The 26,136-nt window shown below is 41.5% G+C and overlaps 3 non-coding genes across 3 annotated transcripts; 2 read left to right on the top strand and 1 right to left on the bottom strand.

The window, feature by feature from the left end:
• The first annotated feature begins 10,060 nt into the window (after nt 1-10,060).
• On the top strand, nt 10,061-10,134 carry TRNAI-AAU (transfer RNA isoleucine (anticodon AAU)). The gene has a single exon. It is a non-coding gene; the product is annotated as a tRNA-Ile (tRNA).
• Nucleotides 10,135-12,106: 1,972 nt separating this feature from the next.
• TRNAV-AAC (transfer RNA valine (anticodon AAC)) lies at nt 12,107-12,179 on the bottom strand. Its single transcript has one exon. It is a non-coding gene; the product is annotated as a tRNA-Val (tRNA).
• A 4,515-nt stretch (nt 12,180-16,694) lies between these two features.
• TRNAL-UAA (transfer RNA leucine (anticodon UAA)) lies at nt 16,695-16,777 on the top strand. Its single transcript has one exon. It is a non-coding gene; the product is annotated as a tRNA-Leu (tRNA).
• The last annotated feature ends 9,359 nt before the right edge of the window (nt 16,778-26,136 follow it).

The raw sequence follows: 26,136 nt of genomic DNA, 5'->3' as shown, positions 1-26,136 counted from the left end.
AGCAGCCGGGCCTTAAATCCATCACCTTTCAGCAGAGGCTCAGGTTTCTTTCCTTTCCTGGCAGGTCAAGCGTCTGTAGGAACTGCTAAAGCGGGGCAGGGACGCCAGAGTCTGTACACAGAGGCTGCTGATGCAGCATCGGAACTCCCAGTTTCTTCTCTCTGGGCCTCTCAGTCTGTTCTTCCCTCAGCTCTCAGTAGCCCTCGCTGTCTCAGTCTCCTCCTCTCTGCTCTTCGGTCTACCTTCTCTTTATCTCAGATTCCTCCTTTGCATGCCTTATTGTCCTTCAACCTCTGTCTCTCCCCACCTCAGCACCTCCTCTGGAACCCCAGTTGCCCACTCATTCTCAGTCTTTTCTTTCTGCCCCTCAGCATATCTTCAGTACCCCTCAGTTGTTCCCACACTCAGTCTTTCCGTCTCTTTTTTCTCAGTCCCCCATCTCTTTTTCAGTCTTTCTCTCCATACTCATCTCTTTGTCCCCCAATCTCACCTTGTCTATTTTCCAGCCCCCTCACTTTCTGCTCTGCTTCACTGTCCCGAGCTTCTCTGACCCACAATCTCACACTGTCCATAGACTCCTTACAGTTCTTTGAACATGCCAGGCTTGCTTCTGCCTTAGGGTTCTTATTCTTGTTGTTCCCACCCTATGGATTGTGATTTCCCCATATACCCACGTGGTTTGCTCCCTCACTTCAATTGGATCTTTATTCAAAGGTCATTCATTCAGAAAGGTCTTCCATGGTCAGCTTTTTAAAAATTGCCAAACCTATGGCCCTCTTCTATTCCTTTTCAAACTTTATTCCTAATTCTTTTTCATGGGACTTATCACTGTGAGAAATATTGTACATTTAAAAATTATTCCCATAAATTTAAAAAATATATCCAGAATCTGATGACTTCTCACTACCTTCAGTGCTACCACTGCTAAGCCACCATCATCTCTGACTTCGGATATCATGGAAGGCTTTTAGCTGGTCTCCCTGTTTCTGCCTCATAATTTATTCTACACTCAGCAGACAGAGAGACAGAATTAAATATTAGCCCAATCATTCACAATCATTCACTCCCTGGTTTAGAACACTTCCCTGATGCCCCATCTTACTCAAAGTAAATCTAAAGTTTTGAAAACAGTTTTTAAAACTCTGTATGACCTGGCCCCCTGTTGTATATACTGTCATGATTTCATCTCCTACCCCTCCTGGGTTCACTGCTCCAACTGCATTGGGCTATTTCATATTTCACAAGACTCACTCCTTCCTTAGAATTTTTGCTCTCATTAGGATGCTTTTCCTCCAAATATCTGCAAGTCTTATTTTATCACTTCCTATAGTTAGTTCCCCATTCATATATTTTATCTTACCAAATGGGTTTTACCTGACCACCCTTATAAATGGCACAACACCTGAGACCCTGTCCCCTGATCCTTCTGTTGTCACTCCCTGATAGTGATGACATTTTATTGCATTTCTCTCCCAAACCATTCCCCAGGAAGTAAGCTTATTGTGGGAAGCAATTTTGTCTGTTTTGTTCACTGGTGTACCCATAACACCCAAACTACTTCAAGGCACTTGATAGGTTCTCAATGAATATGCAATGAGCAAAAGGCTATATGGATAAATTGATTAATTAATGAATTAGTTTTCTGCTCAGGAAAGAATTCCCTAAGAATGTGACCTAAGAGTTGAGGCAAGGGAGTGAGTGGGGAGGGAGGAAGGCAGGGAAAAAAATACTTGAGGTAAGAATGAGGAGCTGGGGGGAGCATGAGGTTATCTGGAGTCAGAGGGTTTCTGGCCCAAGAAAGAGCAGGTGCAAAGACTCTGAGTCACAAACCTGCTTGGCACCACCAAGGAACATCAACAGTTAGTGGGCTGGAAAGTCAATGAAGGAATTTGAATTAGATGAGAAGAGAGAAGTAATCAGAGATTCAACCCTGCTGGCAAGCCATAGAAAGGGCTTTGGCTTTTATTTAAAGATTGATATATGGCCGGGCACAGTTGCTCACGCTCGTAATCCCAGCACTTTGGGAGGCCGAGGCAGCTGGATCACAAGGTCATGAGTTCGAGACCAGCCTGGCCAACATGGTGAAACCCTGTCTCTAGTACAATTACAAAAATTAGCTGGGCATGGTGGGGAGGCGCCTGTAATCCCAGCTACTCAGGAGGCTGAGGCAGGAGGATCGCTTGAACCCGGGAGGTGGAGCTTGCAGTGAGCCGAGATCATGCCACTGCACTCTAGCCTGGGCAACAGAGCTAGACTCCATCTCAAAAAAAAAAAAAAAAAAAAAAAAGACTGATATGTTGCCGTAAGGGTCTTTTAAAACCTTAATACATAAGTAAATTTAAAGTTGGGTGTGGTGGTGCATGCCTGTATTCTCAGCTACTTGGGAGGCTGGGACGAGAGGGCTGGGAGTTCAAAGCTGCAGTACACTGTGATCGAGCCTGTGAATAGCCACTGCACTCCATATTGGGCAACACAGTAAGAACCTATATTTTAAAAAATGTATTAATAAATTTCTAAATTTATTTTTCGATAAATACGAATTTACTTAGTTGTTTTAATTGCTAGACTGGAAAGACAGGGATGTTTATCCCAACTCAATAATAAGACAAATAGCACAATTGGAAATGGAAAAAGGGTTTGAACAGGCATTTCTCCAAAGAAAATACACCAATGGCCAATAAGCACATGACAAGATGCTAAACATCATTAGTCGTTACTAAAATGCAATTATTTATTTATTTATTTATTTATTTTTGGAGATAGAGTCTTGCTCTGTCGCCCAGGCTGGAATGCAGTGGCATGATCTTGGCTCACTAAAACCTCTGCCTCCTGGGTTCAAGTGATTCTCCTGCCTCAGCCTCCCAAGCAGCTGGAATTACAGGTGCACGCCACCATGCCCGGCTATTTTGTATTTTTAGTAGAGATGGGGTTTCACCATGTTGGCCAGGCTGGTCTCGATCTCCTGACCTCAAGAGATCCACCCACCTCGGCCTCCCAAAGTGCTGCGATTACAGGCGTGAGCCACTGCACCCGGCCACTAAAATGCAAATTAAAACTATGAGATAATCCTTCATACTGACAAAAATGGCCCTGATAAAGATAGGCAATACAAGCATTGGAAATGTAAAAGGAAACAGCCACTGTAGAAGACTCTTGAACTCTTTTTTTTTTTTAAATCACTTTTGTTAGGTATAATTTACATACCATAATACTCACCTGTTTTTAAGTGTAAATTTTAATTTTTTAAGTAGATTTACAGATTTGTTTAACTATTAGCAGAATCCAGTTTTAGAACATTTTCAGTAACCCCCAAAAAGTCTCTTCATGCCTATTTGCAGTGAATTCCCATTTCTATCCCTAGCCATAGACAACCATTAATCTATTTTCTCTATATATTTATTTTCCTTTTTTGAACATTCCGTATAAAAGGAATTCTACAATACATGCTTTTTTATGTCTGGCTTCTTCCACTTAGCATAATGTTTTTGAGGTTCATCCATGTTATAGCAGGTATCAGCATTTCATTTCCTTTTATGGCTGAATAATATTCTGTTTTATGGATATACTATGTTTGAGCTATCTATTAATTGGTTAATGTGCATTTGGTTTATTTCCTCTTTTTGCTATTATGGCTAATGCCACTATGAACATTTGTGTACTAGTCTTTTTGTTGAGATACATTTTCATTTCTCTTGGGTAGATACCTAGATGTGGAATTACCAGAGCATATATTAAAATCAAATTTAACTTTTAAAGAAATTGAACTGAACTGTTTTCCAAAGTGGCTATACCATTTGTTCATGTAATTTCTTAGACTCCAGAAACCTGAACCAAACAGGTAGAAAGTCTCTAATTTCGAACATGAACACGCTGGAAAAGTGAGAACTGAAATACGCCAGGAAAAATCATTGAATAGAGAGGACCAGAGGCTGCCAGATTATCCCTTCAGGCATGAAAGTGAATCTTTTTATTGTGGGCAGTGGTGCCTGCTGCCTGAAGTTCAGTGGGTCAGACCCCTGGTGAGCATAGACATGATGTCCTTCAGGAGGGTCAGAAATTTCCGTGGATTCCGCAGTCAGAAGCTGCAGGTTTGAAAACGTCTGCATCCTTTGTCTACTCCATGAGTAAGATTTAAAACCAAGTTTGTTTGTTTTAATCGAAAATAGATTATTCTTTTTATTGAGGCAGCGGTGGAAGGTGGGAAGGGACTTCTTTCCGGTCTAAGATTATCTACGAGAAGAATGTTGATGAAGTTAATGTTTTCGAAGCAAAGACAAGTCAGTGGAATGATTGGTAGCTTAGTTGGGCTTGAGTGTGGTTCTAGCGCCCAAAAAATTGTGGGTTTGCTTCCAGTACCCGTAACTTCTCTATGGTTTTTGTTCCTCTGAACTGTTCTTAGCAGAAGTCATCTCAATTTGAGCAGTAAAACAAGGGATAAATTATGATGCTCTAGGAAGCTTTAAATCCATCCCCTAGATTGTTTTGCCTTTTTAAACCATTCGCAGCCCAACAGATTCATGATCATCCGCAGGCAGGACACTAGGGCGCTCACTTATTTCAATCCCCCGCGCCCCATTCAGCGCGCTTTCATGAACTTCAATCAACCGTTATAAACAATTTGCGAAATCCACCTGATAACTAAGGGCATCTTTTGATTTGTGTGAGCGAGTTTCCACGTGATCTTGATTTCCTCTCAGCCCTTCACTCTGTCTCAAGCGTCTGGACTTCCTGGCGCTACACAGAGAAAGGAGACCCATCTGTTTAAAGTGACACTGTCCAAAAGATATTTCCCATATCTTCCCTCCATCCTTGCCTTTTCCTTTGGGAGTTTAACTTTTTTCAGAGATCTCCTGCCCTCTCCTTGGGGCCACTTTCTTAGTCACTCCCTTTTGCTATGAAGCTGTTGCCTTCTTCTCCAGAACCTCAGGCACTAGTGGAAGGAATTTGAATTCAAGAAACTCCTGGTTATCTCGCTGTTTCTGGTCTGCATCTTTCTAGTGCCTACAAGTGACCTGAAAAGGAATCAAGGCTCCCCAAAATGAACCTTGGAACTCTCATGACGTCTCTGCTAGGTTAGCTTCTGTCTGGGAGAGACTGTGAGGTTGAGATAGGTCCAGGTGTGCAGGTGGTAATGACGGGTAGCGTACTGGGGCCGTGGAGTGAATGCCCAGTGAGGATAGAATAGGTCTTTAAATGCCTTTCTGTTCTGAGTCAGTCATATGTTTGTTTCAGGTCTATGCTGTATATGTGAAAATTTCATTATTGATTAATCTGGTTTTTTAAAAATATAGTTGACTCGCCAGGCGTGGTGGCTCGTGCCTTTAATCCCAGCACTTTGGAAGGCGGAGGTGGGTAGATCACGAGGTCAAGAGATCGAGACCATCTTGGCCAACATGGTGAAACCCCGTCTCTACTAAAAATACAAAAAATAGCTGGGCGTGGTGGTGTGCGCCTGTAGTCCCAGCTACTCGGGAGGCTGAGGCAGGAGAATTACTTGAACCCGGGAGGCGGAGGTTGCAGTGAGCCGAGATCATGCAACTGCACTCCAGTCTGGCGACAGAGTGAGACTGCATCTCAAAAAAAAATATATATATATATAGTCCTAAATCAACTGACATGCATTACTGTCCTTTTTCTTTTAAAATGTTTAGCTAGAAGTGAGCTCCATTTTCTTGCTTCTAACTGAAACTTATTTTCATGGCAGGGCAGACGCTCACAAAGGTGCTCAGAAGTAAGACTTTTGTTTTTTTCTCACAAATTCGAAATGATTTGGGATATCATGAAAAGCCTTTTCACATAACACTGTATATGTGCCGGGTCCGACCCGCAGACCCTGACCGAACATCGGATGAAAAAATGCACTCAGACACAGATATCCAATGAAAGAGCAGGCTAGGGGACCGGGCGTTCACAGAAGGAGTTGTTGCATCCTGCTTGCACACACAGAGGAGGGTGTTCTAAAGATTACGCAGCCCGGCCCTGACAAGCTGGCCCTGCGGGCATTTATTCAGTACAGATTTAATGGCAAAGGCTTTGAGTCAACACACTTGTGGCTAATTAATATGGTCACCCTCCCTGGAGAGAGCAGTACTGCGGGTGATTAAAGGCCAGGGTTGGAGGCCTAAGTAAACTAACTTATCTAGATCAGTTTCTTTACATCTCCTTGTTATTTGCTTTATACTATTAGCTCAAGGTAAGAGGATCAGGCTGCCTCCAGCCATAAGCCTTTCCTAAAGCTTTTACAAAACCTCCTGGCATTCCAAGAAGGTTTGCGTTTTTCCTATAATTTTCTCTTATAACTTCTCCCACCACCCTGACCGAAATCCTACATATATGTAGTTCATATAGCAGGTTTCTTTTACCCTGTTAATGCGCATGCTTAATATATTTCCTAGTGTTACTCAGAGTTTAGTTACATCTGTCCCGCTCTCTCCACTTCTAGTGTTACTCGGAGTTTAGTTACATCTGTCCCGTTCTCTCCACTGATTACAAAGGCACAAATTCAAACATGTTTCAATTCTGATTTCCAAAGGCAATAACGGGGTGACTTTCATATGCCTTGGCTACTTATTAACCAAGTGCCATGCTGAAATTACTTAAACACTCAATAATACCTGTCCTTAAGGAGTATGGGTACCACAAAGTAGTGGGACATGATAGATGGTGGGTATCTTTTCAGAGAATGAGGTCCAGTGGTCTACTGCAGCAGTTATCAAATTAGGGTAATTTTACCCTTGGGAACACAAGAGGACCTAATTTTAAAAAGTGCAAGATCCAGCCGGGCACGGTGGCTCACGCCTGTAATCCCGGCACTTTGGGAGGCCGAGGCGGGAGGATCACAAGGCCAGGAGTTCGAGATCAGCCTGACGAACATGGTGAAACCCCATCTCTACAAAAAATACAAAAAAAAATTTAGCCAGGCGTGGTAGGGCGTGCCTGTAATCCCAGCTACTCAGGAGGTTGAGGCAGGAGAATTGCTTGAACCCGAGAGGCGGAAGATGCAGTGAGCCGAAATGGCACCACTGCGCTATCATCAAGCACCATATAGATTTTTTTCTAAAATTGATCTGTCTGAGAACACTCCTGATATCAAGGTGTGCATTTTCTCAATGGCCTTTCTTATATTCAAAAACAAAACAAACAACAACAAAAACAAACAAACAAACAAACAAACAAAAACCCGTGTTTCTCTCACTCTTCTCAATATGACCAAGGTTCTTTAGCTCAAAGTGCAAAACACTCTGGGCTTCAACACAGGGACGATTGGAAAGACCTGGGTGGGAAGAGTCTTTCCCGGGTAATTGAATTGTTCTAATTGCTAAGTAACTATCCTTTAGCAAGTCAGGAAGTTTCCAATTATTTGGTTTAAACAAATTAAGGGAGAATCTAGTCAAGTTCTCAACTAGCATAGAGTGTAAAATGTAATTATTTATTGTGGGTTACTATGTGATTTTTGGCAAATAACTTACTGTTAAATAATTCTGAGACATTTGTGTAACAAAATCTGATCTATTTTCATTTATTTGTATACTAAAATGCATTTTCTCAGTAGTTATAAATTGGGCATAAAACTAATGTTGAAATGACTTATCATGGCAATGTGTACATTTATCAACAATTACACGAACTAATTATAAAAGCCCAATCGTGTAATTTCGATAAATATCCAATTACTTTCACCTTTATACTCACTGATTAGTTTCCAAATTCATAATATTCTTATTGTTATGTTTGATTGTATATAAGTAATAATTTTAATGATAATTCAATGCAGAGGAACTCATAAAAATGAAAGCCGGCCAGGCGCAGTGGCTCACGCCTGTAATCCCAGCACTTTGGGAGGCTGAGGCGAGTGGATCACGAGGTCAGGAGTTCGAGACCAGCCTGACCAACATAGTGAAACCCTGTCTGTATTAAAAATACAAAAATTAGTCGGGCATGGTGGCGCGCACCTGTAATCCCAACTACTCAGGAGGCTGAGGCAGGAGAATCGCTTGAACCCGGGAGGCAGAGGTTGCAGTGGGCTGAGATCGCGTCATTGGACTCCAGCCTGGACGACAGAGCGAGACTCTGTCTAAAAAAAAAAAAAAAAAAAAGCCTGTGCCATCCCCCAAATTGATTATAATGTACATATATATTTTTGTTGTTGTTGCAGGTAAGTAGGCTATGGAAAACTTAAAATAATTTTAAGCATAAAACTATTACATTATTCAAAATTTATAATCTTCAACGTATTCAAGAATGATGCAACACTTCAATTTTTAAAAATGTCAATAATTATAATACAAAGAAAAACATCTGCTTAATCTTAAGATACATATTAATTTGTCAAAAATGTGTATGGGGGGACATAGTTTTAAAAAATTGGGGAGGACGGTGGATAACAATATTTTGAAGCCTAAGGGCCCAGCTTGGCTAACGACTAAGCTCTGTTAAATCTTCAGTTTTTATCTTGTGTCTATTGGAAACAGCCTCCAAATCCAAAGAGGGCCACTCAGACCAGATATTACAACACGGCCTCCCTCGAATTCTTGGGTTTTCCTAGATATTCAGCAGGGTCATGGAGGCTAGCGTTATCGTCTTTGTCCTCAAAATAGAAATCCGAGAAACCTCCAAGTGGCCCGAAGATTTAGAGCACTCGCTCGTGGATACCATTGTCACTCCAGAAATGGTCTGAATTCCTCTTTCCTCTCGAAATTGATTTGCTGGGCACCAAACTAGAGCCGGACACCAAACTAGAGCTGAGCCAGACTTAATTCCTGGGAAATTGTCCAGGAAAAAGAGCTGCCTGTTCGGGATCTTTGCTAGGGCTCTAGGACGCAGACTTGTCTGTTTCAACACATGCATACCTGAACCAGCTCAACCCTGTTTGCATCGCCAGTGTGTTCCCTGTCTGAAAAGAACTGGGTGCTGACCTTGTTGAACTTGAGAACCCTTAGGCTGCCCGAGGCGCTGCGAATGTGTACCAGGAACCGTAGCCGCGCCCGGACAGGAAGAGGCGCCGAAGCCCGGCTGAGTGGAAGTCCTTAGTCTTCCAACAGCCATAGCGGCGGGAACTGGGAGAGAAAAGGTATGCACAAAGTCCTTTGTTGGAGAACGGAGACCTCCGAGCTGTTATTAAAGGACAGCTTTCTCCACCATCTTCCCATTCCACCACCAATGAGGAGGTAAATTGATTTCTGTTGAAAATATTGTTTTTTGGGGGGAAGACGTTGAGACACCTGATGACATTTGCCTGCCGCCTAGAGGATCCTCGTGCTCCACTTCGAAGAATTGAAGTCTTGATAATCAGCAGAAATGACCTCTGCACACCTTTTCCCCATTCATTAAACTATTGAGCAGCCTACCATGCTGTGCGGGCACCCGAGGTACCAGGGGAATGAAGAGCAAGACAGCACAAAGAGTAACACAAGCAGTTAATTATAATAACGCGTAGTGGAGCAACAGACATACCACCAGGCGTTTTGAGGGGGCCAGAGAGAAGGAGTAACTCTTCAGTCCTTATGAACCCGCGAGGCATAGCTGCCGGAGATTTTCTTCCTTCCATTATGGAGCGGATTCCTCATGCCGCGATCCAAATCCACCAGCCATTCCGCGTGGTGAGTCAATTTCATAAGCAAACCATTTGGATGGAAAACTCAGAACGACCAGCTTCTGCTTCCAGATCGTCCCCCGGGTCTCTGGACCCTTCCCAAGGTCAGAAGGAAGGAAGCCCCTCTCGTGAATGGTTCTCTGTAGTATTTTCTCCGGGCGGAATAGGTGAGTTTGAGAAAATCTCATTTCCCACGGGAGAGGAGAAGTTCCTTTCTGCTGGAGGTAGAGTTTTTGGCCTTGTCCTTGTTTTTGTTTTTGTTTTCCTTCTTCCCTGCGGGAGTGCAGGAAGGGAAAATGCAAAACACCAACAGAAGTTTGAAGAAACAATATTACGTAGTCGCAATTAAAATTATTTTAGAAGACATCCCTTTGAGGAGAGGAAAAGAATTTCCTTTAGTTTTAAAGAAACACAAAAACAACAAACATTTTGCTTTTTTAAAATTAAAAGAACAACTGTTTTCCGGGTGGCCGGTTAGCTCAGTTGGTTAGAGCGTGGTGCTAATAACGCCAAGGTCGCGGGTTCGATCCCCGTACGGGCCACAAGGGTTCTTGCCTTCTGTCTCCAATTTTGCCGCAGTCACTTCACATCCAGCTATACATCGGAAATAACAGCCTCTTCAATTTAAAGTCGGAATTCAATGATGTCATTTCTTCTTCAGCAGTCACACCTACCCATTTCAGTCTTGCACTCCTCTAAAGGAGCTTGGGAAAGAAAAAAGAAAATCTTATGGAACAAGTGACATGACGCCCTAAGACAGAAATTTTAGTGAAGAAAATGAGGGTGTTAGAGAGGGGGGTAGCACCGGGGTTGGATGTGCGTCTGATGCCCGCTGTCCATCTGAACTCCATGTTTTTTTGGTCCCTTTCTCAGGATCCAGCCTATGGAGTCTGCTTGTGCCTGTCACGTGCTTCCTCTACCTGATGGTCTGCTCACCCCTGGAGCTATCTTTGGACACTGTTGAAATTGATATTTTTTATTAAGATAATCACAATGGGAAACAATGCATACATATTTTGCTTTCCTTTTTTTCATATTAAATTCTCAGTCTGTTCTCATCAGAATTTTCGTCTTTGAGGACATAATTTTTTTCTTTTTTCTTCCAGATCACCAGGTCTCAGAATGGCTCTGAAGACAGAGTAGGCATTCGGTAAATATTTGTGGAGTGACTGTTGAAGACTCGCCATTAGAGTGTGTTTTCAAACATTGGGATTTTGTTTGCCCAGTCTGACTGATAAACATATATAAAGGAGCAAAAGCCTGCCAAGGTCTACATTTACAGCAAAACAAAGTGGTTGTAAAGATTATATCATTTTATAGAATACACAGAATTACAGATGTGAAAAATAAATGGTAAAAATAATCCCAGCAAGAAACGAAACTTAGACATTTCAGATCTGACAAAAGGTCATTTTCAAAGGATGACGAAACCACCGCTCAATTCTTTAAAAAGACAAAATCAAAGCTCATTCAAGGGAGAGCTATATTGTAAAACACAGTCCCTGAAAACAGAACAGATGGCTGATCTTTTTTTCATTAGGTTGATATAATCTATGGGAGCATGGTTACTTGTCAGAGACTGCCATTGTTTGGTCGGCACTCATAGGTATGTTTATTGGAGTGAGTCCATCCCTGATCAGCTCACTTTCGGAAGCCAGGAGCAGACACTGATTGGTTTTCAAAAGTGTGTTCACAGAAGCGATTGTTACTGACAGATTGAACTGATTGAAAACCAGTTCTGGGCCGGACGCGGTGGCTCACGCCTGTAATCCCAGCACTTTGGAAGGCCGAGGTGGGCGGATCACCTGAGGTACGGAGTTCAAGACCAGCCTGACCAACATGGAGAAACCTCGCCTCTACTAAAAATACAAAATAGCCGGGCGTGGTGGCGCATGCCTGTAATCCCAGCTACTAGGGAGGCTGAGGCAGGAGAATCGCTTGAACCCGGGAGGTGGAGGTTGTAGTGAGCCGAGATCGTGCCATTGCTCTCCAGCCTGGGCAACAAGAGCGAAACTCCGTCTCAAAAAAAAATTATATATATATAATGTTTATATATATATAACTAATGTTTATATATATAACGTTTATATATATATAAAACATATATATAGTGTGTGTGTATACACACACACACACACACACATATATATAAATAAACAGATTCAGAATTTCACAAAACAACTATGGGCCGGGCGCGCTGGCTCAGGCCTGTAATCCCGGCACTTTGGGAGGCCGAGGCGGGTGGATCACGAGGTCAGGAGCTCGAGACTATCCTGGCCAACATGGTGAAACTCCGTCTCTACTAAAAATACAAAAATTAGCTGGGCGTGGTGGTGCGTACCTCTAATCCCAGCTACTGGGGAGGTTGAGGCAGAAGAATCGCTTGAACCAGGGAGTGGGAGGTTGCAGTGAGCCGGGATCGCGCCACTGCACTCCAGCCTGGAGACAGAGTGAGACTCCTTCTCAAGAGAAGAAGAAAAAAAAAAAAAAAAAAAAAAAAACGAAACTAAGCTCTGTTTCCGCCCGGTTTCGAACCGGGGACCTTTCGCGTGTTAGGCGAACGTGATAACCACTACACTACGGAAACTTATTTAGTAAGAGTATTTTTCACTTTTGAATTAGTTAAAATGAACTTTAAATTTATCCGTTCCGTCAGGGTATATCTTTGGCAGAGGGATAATATTTTCCCCTACACTTTCTAATTCTTAGAATCCATAGTTTAAAACCCGACAACTCGAAATCAAGCAAATGCTTCTCCTGAAGCTTCAATTCCTTCAGAAGCACAGGGCGGGGAAATATCAGGCAGTCTCCCGGGAAATTTTATTTCAATTCATTTTTTTTTTTTTTTTTTGGTATGTTCTCTGCTCTCTGCTCTCATAAGACGCTCTAATGTTCATTTCTCGATGACTGAAAATTAAGCAGGATATTGGTGACCTCGAGTATTTTTTTCTTCATGCTAGCAGCCTGTCAGTGAGATTCATTCAAAGTCCCGCTTACTCCTAAATGAGACTCTTTCTTGAGGTTTGAAACAAAAGGCAGACGCAGTGTTCATGCAAAGGCGTATAACAAGAAATAAATAGCTTGGGTATGTAAGGGGAAGTTTAAAATCAAGACAGAACAACCGTATTCATTAGGATCAGTTACCAATGAGCAAATATCTATATATCATACATGGTAATTGGTAATAAATACATATGTATATTTACACATATGTATATATGCTTCTCACACTACGTATTTTTTGCTGTTTTATATACATATATATATATGAACATGAGGATAAGCTTCCTCATCCATAATTATCTCATCCTTAGCATAGTGAAAAGCATCTAGTAGGCTAGATTTTATAAATCCTAAAGAAGTGATAAAGAGTTCTGCTAACTATGGTAAAAATTTTCGTCAAAAGATAGCATATTTGATCATCAACAGCTATTTGATAGGAATTAAAACATAAATTCCATGAGGAAAAGGATATTTTGTCTGTCGTGTCCACTGCTTTATTCCCAGCTACTTAATAGTCTCTGGCTTAGGACTTTTAGTAGAGAATTAATTAACATTCCTTTAGTGAATGAATGAATGAGAACAAGTAACAATCAAGAGTTCAGTTTTAGATATCTAAACTTACCTTTTTTCAGTGTATTGTAATTGATGGGTCTTTCAAACTTGTGCCAATTGAGATGCATATAAAATTGTTTAGCACTTGAAATACTCTCCTTACTTTATCTTGTAGTGAGACTATCCTTGGATTTTACTGTAGCCATTTTTTTTCTAGCATTTGTACCTGTCCTCAGCTATGACATTTTGTGTTAGTGTAGTGATTATCACTGTGTGTTATATGCAGAAGGTCATGGTTTTGCTCTGCAGGAGATCCAAAATAAACCAAGGGCTGATCCCTTTATGCTGCTTTTTAAATTTCATAATAGAGAGACCACTGAATTATTTTACAATTGTTATCATCTGGTTGCCTGCTCCAGCAGACTACAGGGTTCTGGGGTCTGGCTAACATTTCCTCATTTTTTTCTGGCTTCCATAAAGGGCCCTCCACAAAGCCCAAGTGCTTACAATTGCCAAACATTCAGAATACCGAATTAACAGCTGATTTCTGAGACTAGCATGGAAGCTGTGAAAAATGTGGAAAGCTGCCAGCTTCAGCCAACAAGGAGTAGGCCAGGGATTCAGATGGCCTGAGAAGGTCTTGAGTCCAGAACCCCAGGAATAGAAAATGCCCAGGATATAAAGGCATTTGTGTCTTTCTAGGGCAGCTCATGTGGATCTGGCTTTTAGCTCTATATTCTGAAAAGCTGGAGCGGTAAGGAAGGCAGAATAGTAGTAACTGAGCCAGCATTTGTCAGAACTTAGGGAAAGTGGTCAGAAAAATAGCAAGCAGCTTGCAAATGAGGTTCTGTCCTGGATGTGATATTTGTTCTTTCAGCTTAACCTCAATAGACTGAAGTGGTGAAATGAGAGACAAGAAAATTTGACGTAAAATTTTATTTTCTAGACTCTTTGGTATTTGATCCCAATAAAATGATGGTTCCCTATCACCACAAGTGGATATCACCACACACTATTTTACCAATCCTTAGGATTCCATGGTGATAAAAAATCATAGTAAGTCACAGATAGACCTAATTATAATGATGGCAAATTAAGCACAGCTTTTGCTTTCTCTTTATTCCAAACTACACTTATACAAAGCATTAAGGGTGTTTAAAGACATAAATACACAGGGACAAAAAGATGAGAAAATGATGAGCAGATGGCAAGTAGCAAGATTTTGAATGCCAGAGAGCAGAATGATTAGTGCTAATAGAAGGGAAAATCTTATTGTGTTAAGTATCTTTTTTAAAAAAATTTCTTTTTAAGATTGGTACATGCGGCCAGGCGCTATGGCTCAGGCCTGTAATCCCAGCACTTTGGGAGGCCAAGGCAGGCAGATCACAAGGTCAGGAGCTCGAGACCAGCCTGGCCAACATGGTGAAACTCCATCTCTACTAAAAATGCAAAAAAAAATTAGCCAGGCATGGTGGCGTGTGCCTGTAATCCCAGCTACTCGGGAGACTGAGGCGGGGGAATTCCTTGAACCAGGGAGGTGGAGGTTGCAGTGAGCCAAGATCATGCCATTGCATTCCAGCCTGGGTGACAGAGTGAGACTCCATCTCAAAAAAAAAAAAAAAAAAAAAGATTGGTACATTTACATATACTCTAGTACATCTCATAGTTGCATAATATTTAATATTATGTGTTTACCACACTTCACGTATCTACTGTTCAATGTTGGCTTCAAGGCTGAATCTGATTCTGGAAGAGGAAAAATAGTGAGGCAATTAACATCCACATATGATACAATCTATATCTTTGTGACATGAGGGGGAATATACACCTAGGAGCCGAATACCTAGGTCATTGAGTGTGTCAATCTCAACTTGAGTAAAAAGTATTAGACTGCTTTCCAAAATGGCTACATTAATGTAAACTTCCACCAGCAGGATATGAGGGCTTCCATATTCCCGTTTCTGCAATAATGGACACATCAAGCTTTCTAATTCTTCCAATGCAATGTAGGTTGAGTTATAACTTATTTTATCTTGCATTTTATATTGATAATAATATTAAATATTTAAAATGTTAATCTTTTCAGGTTCTTCTTATCATGGGTTTGATGAGGACCCTGTCCCTATTCTTTATATATTTTCTTTTCTTTTCTTTTTTTTTTTGAGACAGAGTCCTGCTCTGTCACCGAGACTGGAGTGCAGTGGCACAATCTCGGCTCACTGCAACCTCTACCTCCTGGGTTCAAGCGATTCTGCTGCCTTAGCCTCCCTAGCAGCTGAGACTACAGGCGCCTGCCACCACGCCCTGCTAATTTTTGTATTTTTAGTGGAAACGGGTTTTCACCGTATTGGCCAGGCTGGTCTCAAACTCCTGACCTGGTGATCCGCCAGCTTCGGTCTCCCGAAGTGCTAGGATTACAGGCTTGAGACACCGCGCCCACCTTCTTTACACATTTTCTATTGAGCTTGCTGTTTGATCTTGCTGATTTTAATGGCTTCTTACTATATTATGTAGATTAAGTTATTTTCATTTGTAAATATTTCAAGTATCTTCTACTTTGGTTGTATTTGTCTATTTACTGTTCCATTGTGGCTTTCTTTGATTTGGGTGCAGCAGACTATATCAGTGTTTTGCTTTACTGTTTGTGTGTGTGTGTGTGTTTTTTTTTTTTTTTTTTTTTTTTTGAGACGGAGTCTTGCTCTGTTGCTCAGGCTGGAATGCAGTGGCACGATCTCGGCTCACTGCAACCTCCGCCTCACAGGTTCAAGCGATTCTCCTGCCTCAGCCTCCCGAGTAGCTGGGGTTACAGGCGCATGCCACCACCCTCGGCTAATTTTTGTATTTTTTAGTAGATACGGGGTTTCGCCATCTTGACCAGACTGGCCTCGAACTCCTGACCTCAGGTGAGCCGCCCTCCTCGGGCTCCCAAAGTGCTGGCATTACAGCCGTGAGCCACCACGCTCGGCCTATTGTTTGTGTTTTTAGTTTTGTTTGTTTGTTTAATGTTATTCTGTCCCCTAGATAATAAAGCTATTTTTCTACATGTTTCTAATATTTTTTTGTCCGTCATATGTAGGAATTTAAACTATCTAGATAAGTATATTTTACAAAATCCACAGATGATTATACTGTATAGTCCATGTTTAAAAAAATCACAACAATAGAATAATTAAAAACTCTTCTGTATGTCAATGTATGGGAGACTCTTTTCTCTGACATGTTCTTTCCTACACCCAGCAATCGCCTGAACCCGGGAGGCGGAGGTTGCTGAATCTTTAGGATTCAGCTCTGATCCCAGCTTTGACAGGCGTGGATTTCCCTCAACACGCCTCATTTTAATGGAAGTCCAAGGAATCAGTGATTAAGTCATACTTTTGGAAATATATCTTTTCATTTGTTTATTTCCAAGCAATATTAGAAAGATTTATTAACTTTGTACACTCTTTTAAACATGGTCCTAGTTTTCGCGGATATAAAATTACTCATAATCTTCCAGAAACTACAAATTCTAGCCTAGTAAACGTTGACAACAAAATTGGCTGTTATCACCGGGATGGCTGAGTGGTTAAGACGTTGGACTTAAGATCCAATGGACAGGTGTCCGCGTGGGTTCGAGCCCCACTCCCGGTAAGCGTTGATATGTATTTTGACGTTTGCGATTTCTGCCGCAGAGTTGGAAGCCAGGTATGCTTACATAAAAACTAATATGACAACCCTCTCACTTTGAGTGTAAACGCTTCAGATAATAACGAAGGTTATTAAACAATATTCTGCCCAACACTACTTTTTTTTTTTTAATCTTCAACGAAATTGCTTCGGTGAGCAGTATTAAGTAGGAGACGCCTCTTCCCACAATTCCTATGGCCTAACAGCACAGTGTATTCAAGTCTTGAATACATTCCTATCACTGTGGGATGTATTCAAGTACATTGACAAGCCTGTAATCCTAGCACTTTGGGAGGCTGAGGCGAGCGGATCACTTGAGGTCAGGAGTTCAAGACCAGTCTGGCCAATATAGCGAAACCCTGTCTCTACTAATAATACAAAAATTAGCCAAGGGTGGTGACGGGCGCCTGTAATCCCAGCTACTCGGGAGGCTGAGGCAGGAGAATCGCTTGAACTCGGGAGGTGGAGGTTGCAGTGAGCCGAGATCGCACCATTGCACTCCAGCCCGAGCGATAAGAGCGAGACTCCGTCTCAAAAAAAAAAAAAAAAAAAAAAAAAAAAAAAAAAAAAATCAGCGGAGTGTGGCGGTGCACGCCTGTAAGCCCAGCTACTCCGGAGGCTGAGACATGAGAATCGCCGGAACCAGGGAGGCGGAGGTTGCAGTGAACTGAGATCGCACCACCGCACTCCAGCCAGGGCGACAGAGTGAGACTGTCTCAAAAAAAAGGAATTGTGGGAAGAGGAGAGCCTAAGTGGATGTTCTACCTAAAGAGACCTGAATTCTGCAGGCGATTCAGTTCCAAAAGAAGGGAAATTGTGAAATATTTTGCGTTTAGGTTCTCTTTGGCTCTGATGCAGGCAAAAGCGAATCCCACAAGCACTGCTTTTTTTTGTTGCCAGAAAGCGGGACTCAGAGAAGCCCAACTCCACTATTAAGGCTCTCAATATTCCTTACAAAAATCAGACTCAAGTAGGAGAAATTATCCCAAATGCGAGCAAGATTGTCGAATGCAAATAGTCTTTCAGACTAGAAATGTTCAACTAAGACATTATAGGAAAGCATCAATAAGTAAATAATGTGCTTTTAAATTTATTTCAACGAGCAGGAGATAATTGGCTAACCTAAATCAATCTTGACAGGAAAATGAAAGGAAATGATCCTCGGTGTGGTTATAGTTTTATAAAAGAAAAATATGTGTAATCCGACTGCTGTATATACTTAGTGAGAGACTATCCTTGCATCCGATGACTGCAACCAATTGTTGTTTGAGCCCTGCTATTTTTAGAATTCTCTCCTGTCCTTCTTCACAGTGATATTGGACCTTCATGTAGTGTTTATCACTTTTGTATTACAAGTTTCATGAGAAACTGCTGACTTGCTTTCCAAAGCAGTCATACTGTCTTAAATTTCCAGCAACAATTCATACCGTTTTAAATTCCCAGGAACCATATATTAGAGTTTATGTTCCCCCTCATTCTCACCAATGCTTGTTTTAAATTATCTTTTAATTTTTTAGCCATTCTAGCAAAAATATATTAGTATCTTACTGTGATTTTGATTTGCATTTCCCTAAAGATTAAAGTATATTTTCATAAAGTATATGTGTTTATCTGTTGGCCATATATAATCTTTGGCAAAGTGTGTGCTTAAATATTCGTTATTGTTTGGTTTTCTTATTATTGAGTTCTGAGAGCTCCTATATTTTCTGAGCAAACTACAATAATCAGACTTTTTTTTTTTTTTGAGACAGAGTCTCGCTCTGTTGCCCAGGCTGGAGTGCAATGGCGCAATCTCAGCTCACTGCAGCCTCCGCCTCCCGGGTTCAAGCGATTCTCCTGCCTCAGCCTCCCGAGTAGGTGGGATTACAGGCGCCTGCCACCACGCCTGGCTAATTTTTTTGCATTTTTGGTAGAGACGGGGTTTTGCCATGTTGGCCAGGCTGGTCTCAAACTCCTGATCTCAGGTGATCTAGCCAGGATTACAGGCGTGAGCGTGAGCCATGGCACCGGGCCCTAATTGTTCATTTCTAATACAGTAACTGACTTACCATGGTTTGCCTTAAATTTTCTAAACTTTGTGATGGGTTTTTTTAGGGGGGAGGTACTAAATGCATTTTTGACTTATATTCTTTTTTTTTTTTTTTTTGGAAACGGAGACTCGCTCAGTCGTCCAGGCTGGGGTAGAGTGCAGCGGTGCGATCTCGGCTCACTGCAAGCTCCGCCTCCCGGGTTCACGCCATTCTCCTGGCTCAGCCTCCGGAGTAGCTGGAATACAGGCGCCCGCCACAATGCCCGGCTAATTCTTTTGTATTTTTAGTAGAGATGGGGGGGTCTCACCGTGTTAGCCAGGATGGTCTCGATCTCCTGACCTCGTGATCCGCCCGTCTCGGCCTCCTAAAGTGCTGGGATTACAGGCGTGAGCCACCGCGCCCGGCCTTGATTTATATTCTTAACTTGAAATAGGTTCGTTGGAATGTAGCCCCACCGTAAGTGGAGGTACCTCTGTACATAGAAATACAATAGATTTTTATTTATTTACCTTTTATCTCACAGTCTTACTATATTCTTTTATTATTCTATTTCAGATATTTTATTTTTAGGTTATATTTATTTATTTTTATTTATTTTAGGTTATATTTATTTTTTATTTTAGATTATTTTGCATTCTCTGTATAGACAATCATGTTGCCTATGACTAGAGTTTTATTTCTTCCTTTACAATCTAATCTGTGTGTTTTTATTTATTTGTCTTGTGTAATTACATTAAATAGGACTTCTAAAACAATGTTGAATAAGAGTGGTAAGAGGCCGGGCGCGGTGGCTCACGCCTGTAATCCCAGCACTTTGGGAGGCCGAGGCGGGCGGATCACGAGGTCAGGAGATCTAGACCATCCTGGCTAGTACAGTGAAACCCCGTCTCTACTAGAAACCCCGTCTCTACTAAAAATACAAAAAAATTAGCCGGTAGCCGCGCGTTGTGGCGGGCGCCTGTAGTCCCAGCTAATCCGGAGGCTGAGGCAGGAGAATGGCGTGAACCCGGGAGGCGGAGTTTGCAGTAAGCCCAGATCGTGCCACTACACTCTAGCCTGGGCAACAGAGTGAGACTCTGTCTCAAAAAAAAAAAAAAAAAAAAAAAAAAAAAAAAAAAAGAGTGGTAAGAGCAGATATTCTTGTCAGACATTCCCTATCTTGAGAAGTCATTCAGTCTTTCACCATTAAGTATGATATTACATTTTTTTTGCAGATGCTTTTTATCAAGTTGAAGAAGCTCCTCTCTATTCCCAGTTTACTAATTTTTTAAAAATCATAAATGGGTGTTGAATGTTATTGAATGTTTTTCTATGTCTGTTGAGATGATCATGTGGTTGAACCTTCCCGCCACCAGAATCATAAGCCAAATAAGACTCTTTTCTTTATAAATTACGTAAGCTTAGGTATTCTGTTATAGCAACCCAAAATAGACTAAAACAGGCAGACTCTGTGATCAGGGTCTCTGAGGTCATTCTGCCTGCTCCCAGAAGTTGACATTCTCTGATATTCTGTACCTAATACTCCCTTGAAGTAGAAATTTTCATTCTTTTTTACTTTCTTCAGCTCCTGTGAATTTTCTGCTCTCTGGATATAACCATGTTTGCTGCTACTCCCTAAGTGCTTAAGCTTTCTTTCTTTAGGGACAGGCTATTCTCTCAGTCCTGTTCCACTGAAAGGGGCTTTCTCTGATCTCTTGCCCTGCTCCATCATTTCTTATGAGCACGGGTTCTACATCTGTAGACTCAACCAACCAAGGATCAAAAATATTTGAAAAAAATGAAAACAATGCAACAATAAAAAAATACAGTATAGCAACAATTTACATAGGATTTACATTATATTCGGTATTATAAATAATCTAGAGATGATTTAAAGTATACAGGAAGATGTGCATAGGTTATTTTATATAAGGGACTTGAGCATCAGTGGATTTTGGTATTCTTGCGGGTCCTGGAAACAATTCTCCTGCAACATGGAGGACAGCAGTACTATGAGAATTGTGAAGAAAAGCCTGCAAAAGTGTGAAAACTCTTCTTGAGTACTTGATCCTAGGGGTTCTAGAATTTCCTTCTTAGACATGAACACTTAGACTAAATTCAGCAAGTCATAAAATATTGAATTTTTGCTGAATTTTTCTTACCCTCTCGCATGGAGTCCTCATCATCATCCTATTGCTATGGTTGAGCCAGTATTCATTTCTCATTTCTACTTGGAAGCACCTATTTTTCCATAGATTTCAGGCTACGTGGTTGCTCTGAGACCTTAACTTTTTCGTGGGTTCAAGGAAAATTATGCTTCTCTAGACTATCTGGACTTTTTCTTTCTTTTTTCTTTTCTTTTTTTTTTTTTTTTTTCGAGATGGAGTTTCACTCTTATCGCCCAAGCTGGAGTGCAATGGCTCCATCTCGGCTCACTGAAACTTCCACCTGCCGGGTTGAAGCAATTCTCCTGTCTCAGCCTCCCAAGTAGCTGCGATTACAGGCATGCGCCACCATGCCCTGCTAGTTTTTTTTGTTGTTGTTGTATTTTTAGTAGAGACAGGGTTTCACCATGTTAGTCAAGCTGGTCTCAAACTCTTGACGTCAGGTAATAGGTGATTCGCCCACCTCAGCCTCCCATAATGCTGGGATTACGGGCGTGATCCACCGCCCCCGGCCTATGCGGACTTTTTCATTGTTAGATTAGGAGCAATATTCTTTCCAACTTTCTATATTCTAGGTGGAGGCTGGAGTCCCTTTAGGATTTTAATCTGAGCATAAAGGATAGCATCCTTTTCATTGCCTACTGTATTATTTTGTTAATCCTCTGAATATCAAGCATTATGAAAAATCATAGTAAGTTAGAAATAGACCTGTTTACAATAATCGCGTATTGAAGACAGGCATCCGATATCTTTCTAGCCAAAAATTCAGAGAGAGAGAGAAGAAAGAGAAGGAAGGAAGAAAAGAAAGAAAGAAAGAAAAAAGAAAAAAGGAGAGAGAGCCGTTCATAAGTACAAAAGGACAATAATGGGAAAATAGAAAGCAGTAGCAAAATTCTGAAAACCAAATAACAGAAGGACTAGTGTGATACACAAGGAAAGTTTCACCTTAAGCCAGAATTGGGAAAAGCCAAAGAATATAACTTACCTTGTGAAAGCCAGCCCCCAAAATTTCAGATATTGGTGGGGTTTGTGTACATGTAGTGAATAGGAGAGTGAAAATAGATCTCGTTTTAATGCCATTTTGAGGAAATTTAGAGTTATATAGCCCCTTGCTCTGTTTCAGAATATGGAGGAAATTTATAGCAGGATATTTAGAAGACGATTCTATTAAGTGAGTAATATGGAGGTTCACTAGCCTGGAGGAGACTAACAAATTTGAAAGGTGTACAACATCCTACAAAGCAATGGAACTTTACCTTATTTTGTCTCCAATTCATTTTTAGGACTATGATCTCCGGGTTGACTGGAAGTTGATTTCTGGAAATCTGCCCAACCCTCTTACTGATCCTTACTGATTACTTACTGTCTCCTGATAGTGGAGGTTTCTCCCAACCATGGTGTCCCAGCCATATAAATCAAAAGTTATTTTTCTCTTTAAGAACCACACTCAAGTGCTCTGAGCTTCCAATCAGGCTGGGGTTAGCAAGTGTGAAGGTGGGCAGTGATATTACCAAATGAGGTTAAAGATCTCAGTTCCACAATTGGCCTTCTCTGAAACCACCTCAGCTGCTGGCCAAAGGTGAGAGTTTGGGCTCCCGACTGGGCCTTTCAGGTGGAGAATGAGGGAGTAGGGATATTGGAGTTCAGCGTTTTCTGTAGTGTGCTGTTGGAATAGAGAATTATTGTCTGTAAGTTTTGTCTTGCTACGCTGCTCTTTTTCTTGTCATTTGGCTAGAGAAAGCTTGCTTTTCCTGTGGCTTTTTTGTCTGTGTTGATGGGTTGTTGGCTTCTCCAGCACTCAGTCCAGGATACATGAAATTAAAAAAAAAAAATTAAGAAATTTACCAACGTGTCTTTCCTCAGGTCGAAAGTTCTCCCACCAGTTTGCCTTCTCTCCATTTTTTGAAGTCTTCTTATGTTTGTTTTATATATGATGTCCAGGGTTTTTAACTGTGTTTAGTGGGAATGATAGGAACAATATGACTACATTGTCTTCTCAATCAGCATTTTATTTTATTTTATTTTATTTTTTGAGACAGAGTCTCACTCTGTCGCCCAGGCTGGAGTGCAGTGGCAGGATCTCAGCTCACTGCAACCTCCACCTCCCGGGGTTCAAGCAATTCTCCTGCCTCAGCTTTCTGAGTAGCTGGGATTACAGGCACGTGCCACCACAACCGGCTATTTTTTTTTTTTTTTTTTTTTTTTTAGTAGGGGTGGAATTTCTCCATGTTGGCCAGGCTGGTCTCAAACTCCTGGCCTCAAGTGATATACCCACCTTGGCCTCTCAAGTGTTGGGATTACAGGCTTGAGCCACCATGCCCAGCCTCAATCAGCATTTTAGTCTCCTATTCTTAAATATATGTGTCAAAGATTAATATGTGTCCTCCCCTCTTTACCAAATTCATATTTTGAAGTCCTAACACATACTAATTGAGAATGTGACTATCTTTGGAGATGGAGCCTTTGAATGAGGTGTTTAGAATTGACCATAATTCAGTATGACATGTCTTTGAAAGAAAAGATTAGGACACAGACATACCCAGAAGGAAGAGGATGTGAGGACGTGGAGGAGATGGCTATCTGCAAACCAGGGAGAGAAGCATAAAATAAACAAACAAACAAATCCTGTTGACACCATAATTTCTGACCTCTAGCCTCCAGAAATGTAAGAAAATAAATGTCTGTTGTTTAAATCACACAATCTGTGGTACTTTGTTATGGCAGTGATAACAAACTAATACAACGTGTATAGTGCAAGGATCACCAAATATGTACAGAGAGAGAGGTGGGGGAGAGAGAGAGATGGAGGGAGGGAGGAAAGATATAAAAAGAGATTTTAAAAATACAATTTAAGGACACAGACTGCAGCAAAAACTTTATACCATATATCATATTATATCATATCTCACTAATATCTTCAGAAGGGAGAGAAACAATACTGTATCCAATAACAAGGACTAGGATCCAATGAAGAAAAGCTTTCATAAAACCAAAAAAAAAAAAAAAAAAAAAAAAAAGCACGGGCGCGGTGGCTCACGCCTGTAATCCCAGCAGATTTGGAGGCTGAGGTAGGCGGATCACCTGAGATCAGGAGTTTGAGACCAAACTGACCAACATAGAGAAACCCCATCTCTACTAAAAATACAAAATTAGCCAGGCACGGTGGCACATGCCTGTAATCCCAGCTACTCAGGAGGCCGAGGCAGGAGAATCACTTAAATCCAGGAGGCGAAGGTTGCGGTGAGCCGAGATCGCGCCATTGTACTCCAGCCTGGACAACAAGAGCGAAACTCTGTCTCAAAAAAAAAAAAAAAAAAAAAAAAAAACCACAAAAACAAAACAAAACGAAAAACCAAAAAAGAGGTTTTGGAAATCAAAATTATGTTAATAGGAAATAATTTAAATATGAAGTAAATGTGTTTGACGATAAAGTATACAAAAACTACATGTGGTGTTTCAGGTTCAGTCAGATTGGCAACTTTAAAGGACATATATGTGGCTTAGCCTGAAAAAAAGAGAACTAGAGGAGGAAAGGATAAACCAATCATCCAGAAATATCTAAAGTGCGTTGAAAAGAACAGAAGAAGCTGGGCGCAGTGGCTCATGCCTGTAATCCCAGCACTTTGGGAGGCCGGGGCAGGCGAATCATTTGAGGTCAGGAGTTCCACACCAGCCTGGCCAACACGGTGAAACCCCATCTCTACTAAAAATACAAAAATCAACCAGGCCTGGTGGCAGGCACCTGTAATCCCAGCTACTTGGGAGGCTGAAGCAGGAGAACTGCTTTAACCCAGGATGTGGCGGTTGCAGTGAGCCGAGACTGTGCCATTGCACTCCAGCCTGGACGGCGAGAGCAAAACTCTGTCTCAAAACAAACAAACAAACAACAACAACAAAAACAAAAACCACACAAAAGAACAAGCGGGGTGCAGTGGTTCAGCCCCGTAATCCCAGCACTTTGGGAGGCCGAAGCAGGTCGATCACCTGAGCTCAGGAGTTCAAGACCAGCCTGGCTAACACATAGTGAAACCCCGTCTCTGCTAAGAAAAATACAAAAATTAGCTGGCCATGGTGGCGGGTGCCTGTAATTCCAGCTACTTGGGAAGTTGAGGCAGGATAATCGCTTGAATCAGAAAGGCGGAGGTTGCAGTGAGGTGAGATCCTGCCACTGCACTCCTGCCTGGGTGACAGAGCAAGACTCTGTCTCTCAAAAACAAAAAACAAAAAACCCAAAAAGAACAGAAGAAAAAGACAACAGCACATATATGGAGTACTCACTATTTAAAAGTGCATAATTGATGGTACCTACTTAGCAGTTTTCAGTGTGTTATGAGTTGGAAGATACTGTTTGGGGGCACTGCTCTGCGATCTTGCTCATTATGGAGCCATCTGTGCCCATGATTGCTTTTTTTACGTTTCAACCTGCAATTCATCCTTTTAGACTGCTTTTTGAAATGGGATCTGGGCCCTTTAATTTTTTTTTTTCTTGTGCCTGCTGGCACTGAATTTTGTCAGTTGTGGGTGCTGGAGAGACTTTGCAGGAGGAAAAGAGTTTTGCTTTCTGGTTCCAGCAGCTCCTGCAGACCTCTCAACTTCTCCAGTGTCCAGCTCCATTCTATTGACTTCCGTGAAAGTGGAGAAAAGAAAGTGGAGGCGGGTGCAGTGGCTCACACCTGTAATCCGAGCACTTTGGGAGACCGAGGCAGGTGGATCACCTGAGGACAAGAATTCGAGACTAGCCTGACCAACATGGCAAAACCCCGTCTCTACTAAAAACAGAAAAAAAAAATTAACTGGGTATGGTCGTGGGCACCTGTAATCCCAGCTACTTGGGAGGCTGAGACAGGAGAATCACTTTGAATCCAGGAGGCAGAGGTTGGTTGAGCTGAGATCGCGCCATTGCACTCCAGGCTGGGGAACAAGAGCGAAACTCCGTCTCAAAAACAACAACAACAACAACAACAAAAAAAAAACAATTTTTGTGGAGATCATACAAAATTGAAATTTTGTAATTGAAAATCATACAAAATTGATTTCCAGTAACTACTGGAGTTCTTATTGCGTGTTCTCAAATGGTAAAGTCATAGATAAAAGACAAAATATTCAATGATTGCAAAAGAAATCATTGGTAATCTTATTCTATAGGACA

Source organism: Pan troglodytes, chromosome 5 (assembly GCF_028858775.2).
Source record: "Pan troglodytes isolate AG18354 chromosome 5, NHGRI_mPanTro3-v2.0_pri, whole genome shotgun sequence".
Taxonomy (NCBI): domain Eukaryota; kingdom Metazoa; phylum Chordata; class Mammalia; order Primates; family Hominidae; genus Pan; species Pan troglodytes.
This window is presented reverse-complemented; position numbering and strand designations above follow the sequence as displayed.